The sequence below is a fragment of the Sus scrofa genome, chromosome 9 (genome assembly GCF_000003025.6).
Source record: "Sus scrofa isolate TJ Tabasco breed Duroc chromosome 9, Sscrofa11.1, whole genome shotgun sequence".
In the NCBI taxonomy this organism is placed as follows: Eukaryota; Metazoa; Chordata; class Mammalia; order Artiodactyla; family Suidae; genus Sus; species Sus scrofa.
In genome coordinates, this window is record NC_010451.4 from 77431433 (window position 1) to 77453421 (window position 21989).

Below are 21989 nucleotides of genomic sequence, written 5' to 3' on the forward strand. Positions count from 1 at the left end.
CCATCTTGCTTCTGTGTCTTACTTAATCTCCTTAATCTCCCCTCACTCAAGTCACTCAAGTGACTCATAATTTCCTAATTTGAAGGCAGGGGAGATTTTTCTCATTCCCAATTCATTCCTCGGCTGCACAGGACATTTGTCTATCACACTGTTCTTAAAATTCTAGGGAAAGATCCCAAATGCAAATGCCACAAGCAGCCAGGCAGGCTGTGTCAATAGACTAAAAGGCTATATTAAATATGAGCATATGAGGACCTGGAGAGCCCGTCCCCATAGCAAAAGGGCAGCCCCTGCACTGCTGTGAGGAATCTAGGCCCAGCAGAGCCAGATATTCCAGTGTCTCATGGGAAGCTAAAACTGCATATTTTATGAGGGACTGCTCAACTCTTGAAAGTTGGCAACTATTTAAAAAATATTACAAACCCTGACAAGCCAAACAAAATGAAACTTTTGGCCAGTTTGGCCAATTAGTCCCCCTAGCTTCATGACTGAACTTTCTTGGTTGTCTTGGGAATCCTGATTTTGTTGCTGGAAGTTCTCTGGGAGCCAAGCCAGCCCACCTCTGCCCTCCCAGGTGTTCATCCCTAGGTCATCAATTTTTTCTCACTACAGAATTTCTCAGGTGAAATCCCAAATCTATCTTTCTATCCTATGCCCCTGCTACTGTCTCCCATTTCCATATGGAAAATGGACCATTCCACCTAAGAATGCAACAGACACTCAAAATCCATACCAGCCCTCCACCGTCCTCAACCTTTACCAAGCCAACACCTACTCATACATTAAGACTCAGCTTCCTGAGAGTTCCTGCTGTGGCACAGTGGCTTAAGAACCCAATTGCAGTGGCTCAGATTGCTGTGGAGGTGCTAGTTCAATCCCTGGCCTGGCACAGTGGGCTAAATGATCCTGCGTTACTGCAACTGCAACATAGATTGCAGCTGCAGCTCAGATTCTTTCCCTGGCCTGAGAACTTCCATATGCTGTGGGTGCAGCCATTGAAAAAAAGACTCAGATTCCTTACAACAAAGCCACCCTCCTCTCCATCTTTCCATTGGGAATGAGGTGCCTCTTTTTGTGTCTTCGTAATATTTTGGTAACAATACTTTCTACAAAGTAATACAATTATCTGACTTTGTGTCTGTCTTATGCCCTCAATGGTCAAGGACTATCCCATTAATCTCTGTGTTCTCAGCTTCTAGCAGAGTGCTGATACATAGGAGTTCCTAATAAATACTTGGCCAAGTAATACACAAAAAATAGACAAGAGGAAGATACATTTAAAAATTAAATTGGGAGTTCCCGTCATGGCTCAGTGGTTAACAAATCCGACCAGGAACAATGAGGTTGCGGGTTCGATCCCTGGCCTTGCTCAGTGGGTTGGAGATCCGGCGTTGCCGTGAGCTGTGGTGTAGGTTGCAGATGCAGCTCGGATCCCGCGTTGCTGTGGCTGTGGTGTAGGCCGGCAGCTACAGCTCCAATTCGACCCCTAGCCTGGGAACCTCCATGTGCCTCGGGAGCATCCCAGGAAATGGTAAAAAGACAAAAAAAAAAAAAAAAAAAATTAAATTGACAGATTTTATATGGCCTCAGAACATTCTTACTAATGTAATTTTTATCTTATGGTATCTTTGGTATGTAAGTAACATTACTGTTAACATGTTAGTATTGCATCAGAAGAGAATGTAATTTTCACTTCATTATGATTTTTAAAAGCATTTGTTTTCATGCTAAACGAAAATATTGTTATGTCTGGCAATAAAAAAATCATAAAATGTAATAAATTGGAAGTCAACAAATAAAGCAGTATTTGCCAAATACATTATAAACAAAACATAATGAGAACACATCTCTTCTTTTATAATGATTTTTATTTTTTCCATTATGGCTGATTAACAGTGTTTCATCAATTTTCTATGGCACAGCAAGATGACCCAGTCACACATACATATATACACTCTTTTTTCTCACATAATCATGCTCCATCACAAGTGACCAGACATAGTTCCTAGTGCTATAGAGCAGGATCCCATTGCTTATTCATTGCAAAGGCAATAGTTTGCATCTACTAATCCCAAATTCCCAGTCCCTCCCACTCCCACCTCCCTCTTTGCAACCACAAGTCTGTTCTCCATGTCCATGATTTTCTTTTCTGTGGAAAGGTTCATTTGTGCCATATATTAGATTCCAGATATAAGTGAAATCATATGGTATTTGTCTTTCTCTTTCTGACTTGCTTCACTCAGTATGAGTCTCTAGTTTCATCCATGTTGCTGCAAATGGCATTATTTTGTTCTTTTTTATGTGTGAGTAGCATGAGAACACATCTCTTCTAATAAGTGTGAGATTTACTGGGAGAATTTACTTCCATACATAACAGAAAAAGACATTTCTTGATCTTAAAATCTTATTATGTGGAATGATAGCTAACAATGAAACAAAGTTTTAAGCAAATATAGACGGCAGTGATTTCAGCTTTTTGAAGTAACTTGTAATGTCCTATCACATATTTGATTTCGTGGCATACTTTTGAAGAATCCTATGAGCTATATATGCTGGGGGAGGTGGTAAAAATATTGAATTAATATCAGTTTTATTTTCACCCATGATTAAGTGCCTGGGATTCCCCATTATTGCAAGGGCTTGCAGATCAAACATTGAGATAAAGTTCTCCTTTTCTACCAATAGGTGGCAGTAGTGCTTTGGAACAAACAATAACAATGACTACAGTTTTGTTTTTTTTTTAAGATCTCTAGATCTATGATCTTTCTTTTATTCCTAAACTCTAGGCCTCAGAGTGCCCAATACAAATAGCAATGGTGTAAACAAGGCACAAACATGGTATTTGAAGAAAATTGAAGAGGGCCTAGCAATATCACCCCTTCATTCAAAACCTGTCTTTCGAAGAAATGCACACTGATTTCTCTCCTCCCAGGAAGGCTTTTCTCTCCATCAGGTAAACCTAGAGTGACGATTAAGGCAGAAAAATAGGCACTATGTTACACCTGGAAAATTTGCTTCTCTTAGAACCTCCCAATTGGGTTACTCCCAGTTCACTAATCTACCCCCAGCCTGGCAGAATCTACTCTGAATATATATCCACATTACGTTCTTCTTTTTAATTTTTTGTTTTGTTTTGTTTTATTTTTTAGGGCTGCACCTGCAGCATATGGAAGTTCCCAGGATAGGGGTCGAATTGGAGCTGTAGCCATCGGCCTACACCACAGCCAAAGCAACATGGGATCTGAGAAGAGTCTGCAAACTACACCACAGTTCATGGCAACGCTGGATCCTTAACCCACTGAGTGAGGCCAGGGATGGAACCCACATACTCATGGATACTAGTCGGGTTCATTACTACAGATCCACAACAGGTACTCCAAGGTTCTTCTTTATATTGATAGTTGAGATAGGACTGGAGAACGGTATACCAATTTGTTGATGCTCTGTTAATTTTTTGAAATTTGTGCACATGTATGAACCCAGGTAACCATTATACTGATTAAAATATAGAACATTTCCGGCACCTGAGAAAGTTTCCTTTGCTCTTAGTTTTAAAAGCAGAAAAAGATTTTATTTCTCAAATAATGTGTTCAAAACAAAAGCAAAGAAAACTCACAAAGAAGAGTCGGAGAGAGGTTGGCCTACTTTATACATTGATCTGGGTCTCCCTGTAGCCTGTAACATTGTGGTAAACCATTTTTGAAAGTGGTATTTAGTGCATGGATGGGATGGAAGATACCAAGTCACAGTGAGGATGTGGAGCAAGCAGGTAAAACTCTTGTGCATCAGTGGTGGGTGAATAAACAGACACAGTCATATGGAAAATCAAGTGGTTTGTCACTAAGTGCATATGCATAGCCTATGGCCCAACAATCTACACCTATGTACATGGGCAATAAGATGCACACACTTTCACCAAAAGAGGTATATGAGAATGTTCAAAGTAGCATATGACCCATCAACAGTAGATGCATGAGGGAATTCCTGTCGTGGCTCAGTGGTAATGAATCCGACTAGTATCTATGAGGATTCTCGTTCAATCCCTGGCCTCGCTCAGTGGGTTAAGGATCCAGTGTTGCCTTGAGCTGTGGTATAGGTTGCAGACCCGTCTCAGATCCCACCTGGCTGTTTCTGTGGTGCAGGCTGGCAGCTATGGTTCTGATTCGACCCCTAGCCTGGGAACTTCCATATCTGTAAGTGCAGCCTAAAAATTGGAAGAGAAAGAAAAAAAAAGTAGATGCCTGACTAAATTGCAGTATATTCACACAATTTAATCATATAGCCACAAGCTACAAGGATGTATCATCCACAGATACATATAGTAACATGGATGAACTTCACAAACATAATATTAGGGGAAAGAAGCTAGATATGAAAGAGTACATGCATTATGATCTTGATTTTTATGAAGTTCAGAATTCATCTATACCTGGAAGCATGGAACACAGTCACCCTTGGGTGGGTGTGGTGATGGGAGAAAGGGTTTCTGGGGTGCTGGTGACATTCTGATTCTTGGTGTCACAAATGTGTTCAGTTTATGAAACTTCATCAACCTGTACACTTATTCTGAAGAAATATATGTATTTCAATTAAAATTTAAAAAAATTAAACGCTAGACAAGTATAGATAAAAGTCACTTCCACCTGGAATGACAATGCAACCAGATGAAGGAAATCACACTTCAATTAGACCCTCAAGGAGTTCTTATGTGGCACCGTGGGCTATGGATCCAGCATTGTCACTGCAGTGGCTTAGGTCACTGCTGTGGTGCAGGTTCGATCCCTGCCTGACCCAAGAAATTCCATATGCTATAGGTCTAAAAAAAAAATTAGATCCTTAAGCATAGGCAAGCCTTCCCAGGTAGAGAGGGAGAATGGGCATTCTTTTAAAAAGGAATCCTTTAAGCAAAAGCATGGAGGTTGGACATGAGGCAGGAGATAGGTAGGTCCCCGGCTAAGCAAACGGAATCTGACCCCTATGAACAAATACTCAGGATAAAGATTATGGCAGGAACAAGGACAAACTGTTTCCTGCTTGGATAAAAGATAAAGAGATCACATATTTCCCATTCTTGAGGCAAGGAATCTCCTGAACTACACATGTGCAGAAAGGTTCCTTAGCGGTCAGCGAAGGGCGGGGCGCCAGACCATAATACCTCCTGTCAACTTCCCAGACACTCTTGCACTAGCATGCGTCTTGGATAAAAGAGCAGGACACAGAGGGGAGGGCCCTGGGTCAGGCCAAATTTCGGCCTCAAGGCCAGACAAAGTGAGACGATTGGCCAGAGGAAGCCCAGAAGGACTGTCCCCATAAAAGTGATTTAAACCACCTCCAAAGCACGGGTAAAGCATTCCAAAGCATTCTCTCTCTCTAGCTCGTTGTTTGTGTCTTTCTCTGCACCACTGCCCCCCAACCCCACCCCAGCCAGGCCTGTGCTTTCTCCACACCTCTCTCTTAATAAACACTTGGAGTTCCTGTCGTGACTCAGCAAAACAAATCTGACTAGTATCCAGGTTTGATCCTTGGCCTCTCTCAGTGGGTTAAGGATCTGGCATTGCCATGAGCTGTGGTGTAGGTTGCAGATGAGGCTCGGATCTGGTGTTGCTGTGGCTGTGGTGTAGGCCAGAGGCTACAGCTCTGATCCGACCCCTAGCCTGGGAACCTTCATATGCCATGAGTGTGGCCCTAAAAAGCAATAAATAAATAAATAAACACTTGATTTGCCTCACTATGCTGTTTTGTTCCCGAATTTTTTTTCTCCAAAGGGATGAGGACTGGGGACCTACATCAAGTTGCTGGTCCTTGTGGTCTAGTGGTTGGGGTTCAGTGCTCTCAGCACACAGCCACCCGAGAACAGAGTAAGGAACATTTGCAAAATGCCGAAATTGGCAGACAAATAAGGTTGGGGTAAGAAGGAATCAAGATCTTAAGCAGCAGACCCTGCTGCTTTCTTATAACAACCCATTTCATAAGCATTAATTGACTCTTTAAAGGACTTAAATACTGTAGGATTTTTCAAGACTTGTCCTAAAGGTAAATTCTTCACGAGGAATTCGACAGGTTCAAGTCATACAGGCTGTGTAGTCTCGTGTGTGCGAAAGAAATGACTCTGTTTAGGCTCCCTTGCAGAATGTCTCTTGGAACCCCAATGCCTGCCTGTGGTTTTTCTTTCTACTTTTTTTTTTTTTTTTTTGGCTACACCCACAGCCTATGGAAGTGTCTGGGCCAGGTATCAAATCCAAGCTGCAGCAGCAACCTATGGCACAGCTGCAGCAACACCGGATCCTTAACCCACTAAGCTGGGCTGGGAATCGAACACCTACCTCCTCAGGGCTCCAAGCTGCTGCAGTATGATCCTTAACCCACTGTACCACAGTGGAAACTCCAGTGTTGTCCTTTTATTTTTTTTCTTTATGCTGCTTTATGCTTCTATCCTTTGCCTTTAAATAAAGAAGCAGGGGGGAAAAAATCTCAAAAAAATAGACTGAGGGAATCTAAAGAATTGGGCAACATAGTGAGATATATATTTATCTTTAAGTGAGAAGCAAAATGATCTACATTTTGGGAAGATCAATGTGTGGGATACAGTGGAGGAAGGAGTAACCACAGATTGTGGGGTAGCATGCAAGTATACAGGACCCCCTGTTATCTGCCCTCTGTCCTCCCATCGCTTCAGCCTAGGCCTTCACGTAGCCCCGCCCAGCTATATGCCAGTCGGCCAATCACTTGCATTTCCTCATCCAAACCAAGTCCTATGCGCGTGGGGCTCCTTCTCCTGGAAGAGCCATTTTCTGCTCCCTCACTAGGCTTACACTGGCAAAAAGCCATCTCTCCTCCCATCAGTTCTCCCAGAAGCTTTGCCATGAAAGAAATCAAAGTCTGCAAGTATAAAACTTGTCTCCAGGATCAAAGAATGTGTGTATAAACTAAATAAGGAACAAAGACGCAAAGTTTCTACTGTCAAATAATGTATAAACTTGGAAGAAGAAGAAAAAAACTTCTTGTCTTTTAACATATTAATTTACAAGCAACAAGGTTTCATTTCTGGGTCTCCTTACTGTCAGTTGTTTATCTGGGGTCTTGAAAACCACTGAAACTTGGAGTAACGTCCATAATACATAACCACTAGGGATTACCCCAGAAGACAACCACAGCCCAATTTTGTTTTGGTACACAATGTGCTGTCTCTCCCCCTCAATGCACTACCAACCAAAAAGATGCTTCCTGGCTATTGGCAAGAAATTAGAGATTGGATATTACATCATTGGATTTATTTTTATAGGCCCAAATTGAGAAATGTTTGAGAAAATGAATAAGGACTAAAGAGGATCATCTGGGCCTTTCCCAAGGTTCAAAAGCAAACAGGAAAACAAGTAATTCACATCCTTTATACATCTTAAGTAAAACACATCATTAAACTTTAAGTGTAGTCATCCACAAGTGCAAATATTGGCCAAGGGGACACATCTGCCAGGCAGTGGCTAATGAAAAGCACAAATATTTGTCAAGGGGTTTCAGTGCCAGGACCCAACCCTGGTGAAGACGAGAAGCCAGCTGATGCCTCTGGGGGCAGGTGGGGCATCAGTGAGCTGAGATGATTGATAAACCCAGGCTTTCTGAGGGAAGAGGCAGGAAGAGAACTTTCATCGGGAAACCCATAGGACAAAGGTCTTCACTGGAATATCCGTATTTTAAAAGTATAAAAATACTGATGCTCAGCCCCTATCCTCAGACTTAATTGGTCTAAGGAAGGTCCCCGTGTGGAGTCTTTCCAGGTTATTCTAAGTTTAAGAACCACTGAAAGAGCAGGCAGGCAGGGGAGTTAAACCTGCGGAATGAGTTCAGCATTGCAATAATTCCCTGATGAGAACTCATTCTCATCCCAACCCACCCCTCCCCAGCCTACCCACCCTCGCCCTACAACCACCAGCTCAGTTTTGATGTCTCCCAAGTCCGGCCCCTAGAAGACAGAAGATGCATCTTTGCCCTCTTCCACCCCAACCCTCATGCCAACCCTCACCCCAGCACAGCTGCCTGAATCAATCAATCATCAGGTTCTGTCTATTCCATCTATTCTCAAATCTGCCTTCTACTTCCATCTCCAGAGTTGCTGCCTTATTTTGGGCATCTGTTTGCTCAACAAATAATAATTACTAAGTTTCCACTACTCTTCCAGCACAGGGTATGTACACTGCATTGGTGAATAAAACAGACACAGTGTTTGCCCTGTGGGGCTTACAGTCTACTTGGGGAGCAAGGCTATAATAGGTAAGTGATCCAATAAGTTTAAGAATAAAAATGTAAGGAGTTCCCTCCAGAGAAAATCATGACTCACAAAGACACATGTACTCTGATGTTCATTGCAGCACTATTTGCAATAGCCAAGACATGGAAACAACCCAAATGTCCATTGACAGAGGAGTGGATCTAGAAGATGTGGTACATATACACAATGGAATATTACTCAGCCATTAAAAGGAATGAAATAGTGGCATTTTTAGCAACATGGATGGACCTAGAAATTATCATGCTAAGTGAAGTCAGTCATACAATGAGACACCAACATCAAATGCTTTTACTGACATGTGGAATCTGAAAAAAAGGACAGACTGAACTTTGCAGAACAGATGCTGACTCACAGACATTGAAAAACTTATGGTCTCTGGAGGAGACAGTTTGGGGGGTGGGAGGATGTGCTTGGGTTGTGGGATGGAAATCCTGTGAAATCAAATTGTTATGGTGATTATACAACCACAGATGTGATAAATTCATTTGAGTAATAAAAAAAATAACATTTTAGAAAAAAATAAAATAAAAAAATAAAAATGTAATAAATTTGACTAGTATCCATGAGGACGCAGGTTCAATCCCTGGCCTTGCTCAGTGGTTTAAGCATCCCGTGTTGCTGTGGCTGTGGCATAGGCCAGCAGCTCCAGATCCAATTCAACCCCTAGCCTGGGAACAGCAGGGGAGGTAGAGGAAATGGTGTTAGATGAGGACGGCAGGAAGGTCACATACATTCTTCTATACTCACATTATAATGACCTTAGCAACATTCCTTTCCAATCCATTACCAGAGTGAATCTTGTAAAAGCCCAGGCACCTTAGGAGAGTTCGTAGCTTCTTCAGGACCCACTCCCACCCACCATGCCAGGATCACACATGGCCCCCCGCCCCCCAGGCTCTAACCCCCACCCCAGGCCACTAGCAGCTGCAGGATCACCAGATCTTTTCACCAAGTATGCCATCCCCCTGCCACGAATGCCTTTTCCATGTCCTCCATGTTCCTACTTGTCCCTGCTTGTCTTATGTCACCTCCTATAAGAAACCTCATCAGGAGTTCCAGTCATGGCCCAGCAGAAACGAATCTGACTAGCATCCATGAGGACACTGGTTCAATCCCTGGCCTCGTTCAGTGGGTTAAGGATCTGGCGTTGCCATGAGCTGTGGTGTAGGTTGCAGATGCAGCTCAGATATGGCATTGCTGCGGGACAAAAACAAAAGCAAAAACACCCAAGAAGCCTCATGGGACCCTCCCTGGTTTGAGGGGGTGAGGCTTCCATTTTTCTGGAGTTCCAGGGCACTCCAGTGCCCTTCACTCTGCCATGTGACTAAAGTTTTCCTGGTCTGCTCCTTCTCTGACTTGGAGATCTTCCTGTATCTTATTCCTCTGTTTCCTGTGCCTGGCACATGCTTGGCACTTTAAGACACAGAACATTCGAATGTACACCTGGAAGGTCTTTTAACCTGCTTTTGGCCTCTTAACTGGTCCTGCTGGGTCTTAAAGAGATGACCAGCTCTCTTGATTTGCTCATAAACACTAAAGCCAGGAGTTGAAGACATCTTCTATCTTCAAAGTCCATGTTTTTCCTGCATAACATTGTCACAATTTTCTCTACACTCTTTTTAAAATCATTGACACCACTAAAATCACATATCTAACAAACAGATTTAGAAATTTGACAATTAGACAATTTAGAAAAATACAGATAAACAAAAAGAAAACATACTCAATTCCCATTTCCAACCACAATTGTTAACACCGCCCCTTGTATCCTTCCTGACATTTTCCCACACAAAGTCGTAATACAAACACTCCAGGTGTGACTAGGCATAAAGGTATGGATGCTCAGGCGCTGTTCTCTGCTTCACAGTTCCAGGGCCATGATTGCCCAATTTCACACAAAAGAGACTACTTATTTGCTGCCCAGAGATCAAAACTGTGGTTCGACAGTTTTTTTACACTTCACCAGCTGCTTAGAACAGAACACGTTACTTCGTTTTAGACTAGGAATTCTTTTTTTTTTTTTTTTTTGTCTTTTTGCCTCTTTTTGTCTGTTGTTGTTGTTGCTATTTCTTGGGCCGCTCCCGCGGCATATGGAGGTTCCCAGGCTAGGGGTTGAATCGGAGCTGTAGCCACCGGCCTACGCCAGAGCCACAGCAACGCAGGATCCGAGCCGCGTCTGCGACCTACACCACAGCTCACGGCAACGCCGGATCGTTAACCCACTGAGCAAGGGCAGGGACCGAACCGGCAACCTCATGGTTCCTAGTCGGATTCGTTAACCACTGCGCCACGACGGGAACTCCTAGACTAGGAATTCTGTACCTCTATTATAAGCTCAGTATTTTCAAGCTCTCTGTGAATTAGTCCTATCCACCACAGGCTTTTTCTGTTCGGTTTCTATCTGGAGTCCCCAGTCCTGCTGCTCTAATGTGTGCTGAGTGCTCTGTAGGCTGCTGCCAGCGATCATCCTGGGACTTTACTACCCTGCTTCCTATGCACTACCCTCACCCTACCCCACCTTCATCTTTCTTTCTCTTTTTGTAAAATGCTTTTTAGGACTGCAAATGCAGCATATGGAAGTTCCCAGGCAAGGGGTCTAATCAGAACTGCAGCTGCCGAGCTACACCACAGTCACAGCAACTTGGGATCCATGCTGCATCTGCGACCTACACTTCAGCTCGTGGCAATGCTGGATCTTTAACCCACTGAGGGAGGCCAGGGATAGAACCCACATTCTCAAGGAAACTAGCTCGGTTCATTTCCACTGAACCACAAGAGGAACTCCTCAAGTAACTTTTTAAGAAAAGATGTGTTGGAGAAAAAAATTTCTATTCTCTAAACATTTGAAAATGCCCTTTTCCCCCTTCAAATTCAATTGATATTTTAACTAAACATAGCAATTTGGATTTAAAATGCCCCAGGCAACTTTGAAAGCCTTTCTCCATATTTTTCTTAACATCTCATAATGCTAAGTTTGACACAGTTAATTCTTTGTAAATCTTCCATCTCTACCTCTCTCTCTCTCTCACCAAGCCCCTATCCTCTCAGGTGTTTTCGTTTTTTGTTTTTGCTTTTTAGGGCCGTACCCTCAGCATATGGAGGTTTCCAGGCTAGGGGCTGAATCAGAGCTACAGCTGCGGTCTACAGCATAGCCACAGCAATGCAGGATCTGAGCCGAGTCTTCAACCTACACCACAGCCCACTGAGTGGGGTCAGGGATCAAATCCACAACCCCATGGTTACTAGTCAGATTTGTTTCTGCTGTGCCACACTGGGAACTTCCCAGCCTCAGGTTTTAAGGTGTGTGCGCTTCTGTGTGTAATTGCTAGGTACAAGGGAATGTATATTTTACAGAGGCTGGCAGAATAATGCTTGCTTCCTATCCCTTTCAAAGGTGTCCACGCTCTAACCTTAGAACTTGTGAATTTGTCTTTTACATAGTAAAAGGGATTTGGCAGACATGATTAAGGTTATTCACCTAGTGATGGGAAGATTATCCTGGGTTATGTGGGTACCCCAGTCTAACTACATGAGTCCTTAAAAGTGAAGCCTTTTCTCACTGCGTCAAAACTGGGACAGGAGGAAGAGATGTGAAGTGTGAGAGGGGCTTGAGCTGTCATGGCTGGCCTTGAAGATGGAGGAAGGGTACCATGAGCCAAAGACCACAGGTGGACTCTGGATCTGCCCTCAGCTGACAGCCAGCAAAAAAATGAAGACTTCTGACAACATGCAAGGAACTGAATCTGCCAGACATGGAAATAAACAGGAAACAGATTTCTCTTAAAGTCTCCAGAAAGGGGCAGAGCCCTGATGATGCCTTGATTTTAATCTAGTGAGACCCATACTAGATTATGCCCTACGTAATGGACTCTGACCTAAATCAATAAATTTATATTTGTGTTTTGCATATGTATTGTTTAAAGCCATTAAATTTGTAGTAATTTGTTACAGCAGCAAGAGCAGAATATGAATATATTTATATTTTGACAAATGCTGCCAAATTTTCATCCCAAAGGGCTGACTTAATTTATACTTATGCCAATAGTTGAGAAAACTCTTCTTCAAAACCGTCACCAACATAGGATATTTGGATATTTTCTTTTTTCTTTCTTTTTTGGTTTTTAGGGCCACACCTGCAGCATATGGAAGTTCCAAGGCAAGGGGCTGAATTGGAGTTGTAGCTGCAGGCCTACGCCATAGCCACAGCAATGCTGGATCTGAGCCATGCCAGCGACCTACAACATAGCTCATGGCAATGCCAGATCCTTAACCCACTGAGAGAGGCCAGGGTTTGAACCTACATCTTGTGGATACCAGTCAGATTCATTTCTGCTGAGCCACACCAAAAAGTCCCATAGTAGGTTTTCAATAACTTAATTTGTCTGAGCTAACCCTGAAAATATTTCATATTTATTTTCATTTGTAGTTTCCTAATTTTGTAAACAAGGTTGAACATCTTTTATATATCTATTACACTGGCCTTTTTTAAAATCACTAAATTTCTAAAATTTCAAATTGTTATGACTGTGCATATACAAATGTATCCTGTTAGGTATTTGTTACATACCTCTATTTTAATGATTTGTATCTTCTTATTGCTATGGAAACTATGTTGCACATTAAACCGGGAGGCAGAATTTGCTGGCTGCCTAACTCAGTATCAATATCTTAGAGTATCTTATCATTTTCTAATCACACTGCTGCCCAGAATAAATATACTTCATAACTTTTCTTCCAGGTGGATTTGGCAAAAGAAATGCAAGCACGATTATGGAAAAGCTGCTTAAGTTTTGGCACAATCTGTAAACCACCACCGCCCTTTTTAAAAAAATTTTGGTCCTTCTGGCTTCTTTTTTGGCCTGGACTCAGACACAATGGCCAAAGTTCCAGCAGCCGTCTTTGGACCATGAGGTGCCTTTGAAAATGGAAAGCATTTACTACATGGTAGAACAGGAAGGTAATGGTCTAATGTTCCTGGTGACTCCCTGAAGTTACCAAACCACCTGAGAGCTATCTACCTGTTTTATGTGAGTGAAAAACTTCTATCTTGTCCATCTCTGATGTTTTAGTGACTTTCTGTTGTATGATTCGCCAAATCTGATCCTCTTACAGAATTCCAGCACTGATATGCCATGTTTTTTATATCTTACCTTTCTCATCTCTCTTTTTCTCTTTTTTCCCCCTATTTTCTAGATGAGTTTCTTGACTTCATCTTTAAAACTTTCAAAATTTTAATTCCTTCAATTACTATTTATTTTCCAAGTGTTCTTTCTATTGCATAGCACACAGTTTCCTATTTTATATTTGCCACCACTTTTGATATCTCAGAAGCTACCAACTGGAAAGTCTCTCCTATTTTAAAGTGTACTTCTGTTCCCTGAATTCTTTTTTCTTCTTCTTCCTGTTAGTTTATCTTGGCTTTTCCCTTTCATGTTGGAAACTTTCACCTGATATCTATTGATCCTTGGCTGCTGTTCACATTAAAAATTAGGCAGTAATGAGACAAATGAACTTCACATGTTTCCTGATAAGGTACACTGAGAAAATCTTCATTATTGTGGTTTGATGCTAAAAAAGGTATAAACTGAATTTAATCATAAGAAATATTAGACAAACACAGACTGAATGACTTCTACAAGAGTAGTCTTAAATGTAAATACCATGAAACACAAAAAAGCTGAGGAAAAGAGGTAAGAAGAGACCTAGTGAGTTCCCATAATGGCTTAGTGGTAACAAACCCAACTAGCATCCATGAGAATGCAGGTTCAATCCCTGGTCTCATTCAGTGGGTTAAGGATCCAGCATTGCCATGAACTGTTGAGTAGGTTGCAGATGCAGCTTGGGTCCTGTGTTGCTGTGGCTGTGGTGTAGGCCGGCAGCTGCAGCTCCAATTCAGTCTGGGAACTTTCATATGCCATGGGTGTAGCACTAAAAAACAAAAAAAAACCAAAACGAAACAACAACAAAAAAAAAAGAACATGGCAATTGGAAATTTCTATTGCTAAAAAGAACTTTTTTTAAAAGTAGCAAAATATGAATAAGATCAACAGAATTATATCAATGTTAATTACTTAATTTTGATACTTTTCCAGTTCTTGTGTAAGAGAACGTTCTAAGGAAATGCACAATGAAGTATTTAAGTAAAACATGGTACCATGTCTGACTCTCAAATGGTTCAGAAAAGAAATAAAATGTATGCATAATCTATCTACCTATCTATTTGTCAAGAAAAGAGGTATAGAAAGGAGCTAGGGGTCAAATAGGAGCTACAGCTGCCCACCTACACCACAGCCACAGCAACAAGGGATACGAGCCGTGCATGCATCCTTACCACAGCTCAAAGCAAACCAGATCCCTGACCCACTGAGCGAGGTCAGGGATGAACCCATGACCTTATGGATATTAGTTGGATTCGTTTCTGCTGATAGTCTATATTTTCATGTGCTTTTTGGCCATCTGCCTGCCTTCTTTGGAGAAATGTCTATTTAGATCTTCTGAAGACCTCATGCAGCTTTGCATAATAAAAAAAAAATTAAAAATGGTTAATGTTAATTTTAATCTGCAACTTGTTACTCAAGGAACAACACATCTTTTTTCTACTATTTTTTTGTTTTGGGAGTGGGGAGGCATATCTGACAATCTCCTTCAGCTTGCAACATTTCATATTGTCATAAGATTTCTCAGGTGACTATAAATCACACTGAATTCTCATCCCTTGGTACTTTTTGTCATTTATTTGGTCACTTAGCCAAGTTATGTTATTTATTTCATGTGCACAATCTTCTATAGCTTCATCTTATTAATTCGGGTTTGCTGAGGCCAAACCCAATTTCTTTCTTTATTTTTGATCTGAAATCAGGATATGGCAAGAAGAATAAGGCAGCCTAGCATATCACATGCTATCACTCCTTCTCCCAGGTAGAGAAGGACCAGATATCAGCTCCAAAAGGGCAGCCAATCCTTTGCTGGATGAGACCTTCAATTGGTGTGACTTGACTTGGACAAATGATCTGGACCAATCAGTTTCCATCCATTGTGAATTCACACTATAAAATACAGAGATTGTTTACAGGGGCGGGGGGGTCAGTATTGAAATGACAAAGCCATGTCAGCTCAGTAGCTGAGGCAGCCATTTGCAAGATGATGAGAAAGCAAAGGAGATGAACGTGGTATAGATGTGGAGAAGAAACTGAGATTAGTGAAAAGAAGCTGCGATTAGGAGCTCCTTTTGTTGCTCAGTGGTTAACGAATCTAACTAGGAACCGTGAGGTTGTAGGTTTGATCCCTGGCCTTACTCAGTGGGTTAAGGATCCGGCGTTGCCGTGAGCTGTGGTGTAGGTTGCAGACGCGGCTTAGATCTGGCATTGCTGTGGCTCTGGAGTAGGCCAGCAGCAACAGCTCTGATTAGACCCCTAGCCTGGGAACCTCCATATGCTGCGGTTGTGGCCCTGGAGAAAAAACAAACAAAAAGAAGCTGAGATTACCTCAGTTCTGAACAGCTTTCTAGTTTGTGTGAGACCCAGGTGCACAGGATTCTGTGAAATATCTCTAACACTAAATAAATCTTCCTTGCTAATAACTATGCTAGTGTGAGCGGGTATCTTTTTCTTGCAACTAAAAAAATAAAAATCATTAATTTTAATATCTTGGTTTCTGTTTTTTAAAAATGCAAAGAATTATTAACAAAGCTATTGTCGACTGAAAAAAAAAAAAAAAAGCACAACCTAAACGTTGAGAATTATGTTTTATTTGGCCAAAAAAAACTCAGGACTTCAGGCCAGAAGACAGCTTCTCAGATAGCTCTGAGGGCCTTCTCCAGACAAATAAGGGAGCAGCCAAGATATATAGGAGTTTTGCAACAAAAGCCAGGTATCCAGAACATAGAAAGTTTACCATTAAAAGAAACCAGATATCTCAAGTTAAGGAATTTAGCGCTTTTTTACATATGGGAAATGTAAGAGTCCTCGCTCAATGAAATCATTCCTTTGATATGCACCTTGACTATCTAGGAGTTGTTTCCTGTTTTTTTTCCATCCTGAATTCCCTCAGGATGCAGAGTTGGGGGTGGCTGCTGGCTTGATGTCTGTCACATCCTTTGTTTACCCATATGGCAGGCAATATTTTTCCACTACACTATACATAAAAATGAACATCTTTATCAATCAATACACAAATTAAAATGTCAGAGAATTATAGGGTTTTTTTAAAAAAATCATCTGGTATAATGTTGAGTCTTTACTAATCCTTGACTGTTTTTAATCTTCCACCACTAGAGTAAAAATTTCTTCTGGGAAAATTCAGTTTTGCAGTTTCAAGAGTCAAGGGTCACAGAGTTCCCATTGCAGCTCAGCAGGTTAAGAACACGACATAGTGTCTCTGAGGATGCCAGTTCAATCCCTGGCCTTGCTCAGTGGGTTAAGGATCCAGCGTTGCAGTGAGCTGCAGCATTGTTCACAGATGCAGCTCCAATCCGGCATTGCTCTATCTGTGGTGTAGGCTGGCAGCTGCAGCTCTGATTCAACCTCTAGTCTGGGAATTTCCATATGTCTCAGGTGTGGCCCTAGAAAGGAAAAAAGAGGGGGGAGCAAAAGATCTAAAAAGACACTTCAGTAAATAAGATAGCAAGTAAACATATGACAGACAGTAAACATGGAGTTCCTGCTGTGGTGCGATGGGATCGCTGGTGTCTCTGCAGGGCCAGGAGGCAGGTTAAGGTTATATCCCCAGCCCAGCACAGAGGGTTAAAAGGATCCTGCAACAGTGCAGTGGTGGCAAAGGTCACAACTGTGGCTCAGATCTGACCCTGGCCCCAGAACTCCATATTTCAAGGCAGCCAAAAAAAAAAAAAACGGAGTCAAAGGTCAGGCATGAATTTTCCATTGTAAGCTCTCCTATAAGAGCTCATGCCAACAACTAAGGAAACCTAATGCTTTCTCTGCTCCCCTTTGTCCTTTTTCATCTTTCTCCAGACCTTCGATGTGCTTCAACATTTGTTACTGTGAAATCATCTTACTTTCATACTATTTCTCCAATGGATCTTGATCTTTAAGGCTAGAGTTTATTCCTGTTTTTATATCAAGTGGATGAGATATACCATGGGTTTGGGGAATATGTATAATTTATATTTATACATATGAATATAAATAACATGTATGTATATGTATATTTATAGTTATAAGTATATTCAATCAGAATAAAATTATTTAGCACACTTAAATCCTAATTTTGAAAGAGTTATCAAAGAATTTCACAATAGTCTTTCCAAGTGAGTTCCTAAATACACAGGGACCATGGTTTTTAATTCCCTTCTACATTGCTTCCAAAAAGAAAAAAAAAAAAAAAAAGATTTAGAGTTGTGTAACCTTCAGCTGTCCAATAAATAAATGTAGCTGAATTGAATCATTTCAATTATGAAAAGAAAATTACATTTGTGCCAAGTTTCAAGATGAAAATATGTTAGAGCAAAGTTGGGAAATGACAGTAAAATTTTTTGAGTTGCAGAAGTCAGCAATTAAGAGCAATATTCCAAAATAAGCACTGCCCATCTCCTGTGAATAAGCAGTTTATTTTGGCAACTGCAGAAGCTTGCCTTGGGTGGATCCATAATGATCCCATGCCATTGCTGTTTTCCTCCAGACTAGTTAGAGATCTGTTTGTTAGCTAGCTAACTGATTGCTACAGCTAAAACAAATATGTTTCATATAATTCTCAAACATTTTTTCCACTTTAACAAAGTTTATGTTCATAAAAGAAAATTCTGACAACTATGACAAAGTTGGAAAATGATTCAGAGATCCATCATCCAAACAGATCCACTCTTTTTTTAATATGTAATACAAAGAATTTTATATAATACATCTTTTTTTCTCCTTAGTTTCATTGAAATGTAATCGACATACAGTACTGTACAAATTGAAACCAAACAGCATAATAATTTGACTTACATATATCGTGAAATAATTACAAGTTTGGTGAACATCCATCACCTCGTATCGACACAAACAAAAGAAAAATTAGAAGTTCCCTTCATGCCTCAGTGGTTAACAAACCCAGCTAGGATCCATGAGGATGCGTGTTCAATCCCTGACCTTGCTCATTGGGTTAAGGATCCGGTGTTGCCACGAGCTGTGGTGTAGATCACAGATGTGGCTCGGATCCCGAGTTGCTGTGGCTGTGGAGTAGGCCGGCAGCTGTAGCTCTGATTCGACCCCTAGCCTGGGAACTTCCATACGCTGCAGGTGCGGCCCTTAAAAAGAAAAAAAAAGAAATTAAAGCAAAAATTTCTATATTCCTTTTGAAGAGAATTCTTCATATTTAATCTCTTAACAACTTTCTTATATAACATACAGCAATGTTAATTATGTTTATCATGTCCGTACATTACCAGATACAGTCTTAACATATTCTTCTTGTTACTTTCTTCTCATAGAAAAAAAATATTTATTAATTGCTTTTTGTATAGAATAATAAGCTAACCTGCATGAAATGCTGAGTAATTTATGATCTAAATTATAATACACCACTTTTCCATGAATTCTTTCAGACTTTTGTGCTCCAGGTCTAAGTTGCCCTGTGGAGGAAACACTTGAGCACAAATCACAATGTGTCTGGCTATCTGTGTGTTGAGGAAAAGAGGGGCAAGCATTCGAAAACAGTGCTTCTCAAACTAGACTTGTTAGTGTGCAGGTCTTGTTAGTATGCAGAGTTGGCAATTTTAACAAGCTCCCAGGTGATACAGAAGCTGCTAATCCATGGACACACTTTTAGAAGCAAGATCCTAACATAACCTGGAACGTAAAAGAACTGAAGGGAGATGTGTTGCCTTCACACATCTATCCACCAACAAGCCACTGCCACATCCCTGACCAATTTCTGGGAAAACATGAGACTATTTCTCATACCTGGAAAGTTTTCCACAGGCTGAGGGTAGGGTAGGGATTTATTCATTTCAATGTGTGTGAAAATATTGAGCAACCATAGTGAGTCTCTCCTCTACATGGGAAGGCTTGCAGAGTTCACAAAGTATCTGCTCATCTCTTTTCCTTTGGTAGTAAAACCTATTATATCTGGGCACAGAGTCTCCTAGGAAAAGGCTACACTTGCCAGCCTCCCTTGCAGCTGAATGTGGCCACGTTACCAACTTCCAGCCAATGAGCTCTAAGCAGAAGCATGTGTGAAAGCCATGTTTTGAGGATAGGAATTAAATCAAATTAAATTAAGATATTTTATTTGTCCTAGTTAGGATAAACTGCAGGCCAGTTGCAGTCAATTAAAACTTTAAATGAAAGTGCATACTCCAAGAGTTCCCACTGTGACTTGGTGGGTTAAGAATCCAACTAGTATCCATGAGGATGCAAGTTCAGTTCCTGGCCTCACTCAGTAGGTTAAGGATCTGGCGTTGCTGTGAGCTGTGGTGTAGGTCTTAGACACGGCTCCGATCTGGCATTGCTGTGGCTGTGGTGTAGACCAGCAGCTGTAGTTCTAATTCAACCCTCAGGTACATTTGGTGCTAAATGCTCCAAACAAAAAACCCATATCCTAGAAGTGACTATTCTAAATGTTTCTGTCCTCGATATCTAGATCACACCAAATTCTTTGCTAATGTTCTCAGTCAATTTCAGAAGGGGGTTTTACAGGTCTACCAACTGGTATAATGAATGCCAGAGAGGAACTCTCATTGGTTAAGTTGAAGATATTTAAGATATAAGGTTGGCTAAAATCTTTTAGAGACACTCTCCATCCTTCCATAAAGAGAGTAAAAGAATGCAATGAGCCTTGCCCTCTAGGAATAGGGCCTGAGGTTTGATCTCTAAATAATCCTGGATCACGCCTTTGGTTTTAGAGCTGCCTGATGTCAACAACTTAGATATCATATTCCTGCTTCTGGAATGCTATTATGCCTGCTTTGATCGAATTTTTCACTAAAGGTGAGATTTGAGATTTGATATAAGACTGTGTTGAACTGAAAGAATAAACAGAAACTATTCATGTGCTTGCTTATAAATAAATGTTGTTAATAAATGTCTGCTTTTGTGGCAGAATTTGTTCTGAAACTTGTTTTTCATATCACGTGGTAGCAAAAGGGAGGAAGTGCCTTAAATGTACTGAACTTTACCAAAAAGCCCCTAAAAATCATGTGGAACTCAACTGGCTTGTGTCAGTTCATAGTAAGGAGCAAGAAAGAAGGAAAGAGCTGGATTTCCCAAAGTCCCTGGAGCCACCGCATTGCTCTAGACCTCTCTCCTCCAGCCATGTTTTTATGTCAGAGAGAAACTCATTTCCAATTTATGTCAAATGTATCATCTTGTATTTTCTGCTGGTCAGGGCAGAACCTGTTCTGATAGTCCTGTGAGCCCTAGTCACCATCCCAGGAGAGCCGCCCCAGGGACAGCTTTTGTGACTTAACCTCCCCGTCCTCATGTTTGTTCTCTTCTGTATTTAGGATTCCCTCCACCACTGCCCTCCTCCCCTTACTTTCAAGTACTTTGTACTCCCCTCAAGCCCTTATGAGAGAAATTGGAAATATTTCCTCTCCCAAGGAAAGGTGTTCTATGGCATTGCTGCCCTGGTGGGGACCTAATCCCTCACCTCTACTATCAAGGAAAAAAAGCTTCTAATCCTTCTGTCCTTAGGCTTCGCATCTTAGCACATATGACTTTAAAAAATAAACATGATCAATTTTTCAAGATAAATATAACCCAAAGCCCTATAACATGGTATGGAATTTCCATTTTTCAGTTACTTTATCTCATCCTTTACTTCACAAAAATTTTTTTTAGGAGAGCAGTTTTTCAAGATAACAAATACCTCAAAATAACATAATATTCAAGGTTACAGAACATGACTCAGCCACTTAGAATGCCTTTTGGTCCTTTTATCATTCTTCATCCTCTTCATGCTTCTCTCTCCACTTCTTCAATAAACTCAAAAAAGGCACAGAAAAGATGCTCAATATCACTGATTATTAGAGAAATGCAAATCAAAACTACGAGGTACCACCTCACACTGGTCAGAACGGCGATCATTAAAAAATCTACAAATAACAAATGCTGGAGAGGGTACAGAGAAAAGGGTGGTGGAAATGTTGGTGGAAATGTAAATTGGTACGACCACTATGGAAAGCATTATGGAGGTTCCTCATAAAACTAAATATAGAACTACCATATATGATCCAGCAATCACACTCCTGGGCATATATTCAGTCAAAGCTTTCATTGAAAAAAAAAAAAAAAAACATGCATTCCTATGTTCATCGCAGCATTATTCACAGTAGCCAAGACATGGCAACAACCTAAATGTCCATTGACAGATAAATGGATTACAAAGATGTGGTATATATACACAATGGAATAATACTCAGCCATAAAAAAGAACAAAATAATGCCATTTGCAGCAATATGGATGAAACTAGAAATTCCCATATTCAGTGAAGTCAGAAAGAGAAAGGCAAATACCATATGACATCACATATCTGGAATCCAATATATGACACAAATGAACTTATCTACAAAAAAGAAACAAACTCATGGAAATGGAGAACAGACTTGTGGTTGCCAAGGGGGAGGGAGACAGATTGGGATGGACTGGGTGTTTGGGGTTAGTAGATGCAAAATATTCATTTGGAGTGGATAAGCAATGAGATCCTGCTGTATAGAGCAGGGAACTATATAATCACGTGTGATGGAACATGATGGAGGATAAC

At 41.0% G+C, this 21989-nt stretch overlaps 1 long non-coding RNA gene across 5 annotated transcripts in view; it reads right to left on the reverse strand.

Annotated features, from left to right (window-relative positions):
- Positions 1-21989, reverse strand: part of LOC102161092 — a 148709-nt gene that overhangs the window by 70883 nt on the left and 55837 nt on the right. For 2 of the 5 annotated variants that reach the window (XR_002335826.1, XR_002335830.1), the window contains exons 4-5: positions 6324-6440; positions 2188-2959 (exon numbers count right to left, since the gene is read on the reverse strand). The exons of the other annotated variants lie outside the window; for them this stretch is intronic. This is a non-coding gene — a long non-coding RNA (uncharacterized LOC102161092). Of the gene's footprint in view, positions 1-2187; positions 2960-6323; positions 6441-21989 lie in introns of those variants that run through there. 5 annotated transcript variants of the gene reach the window in all.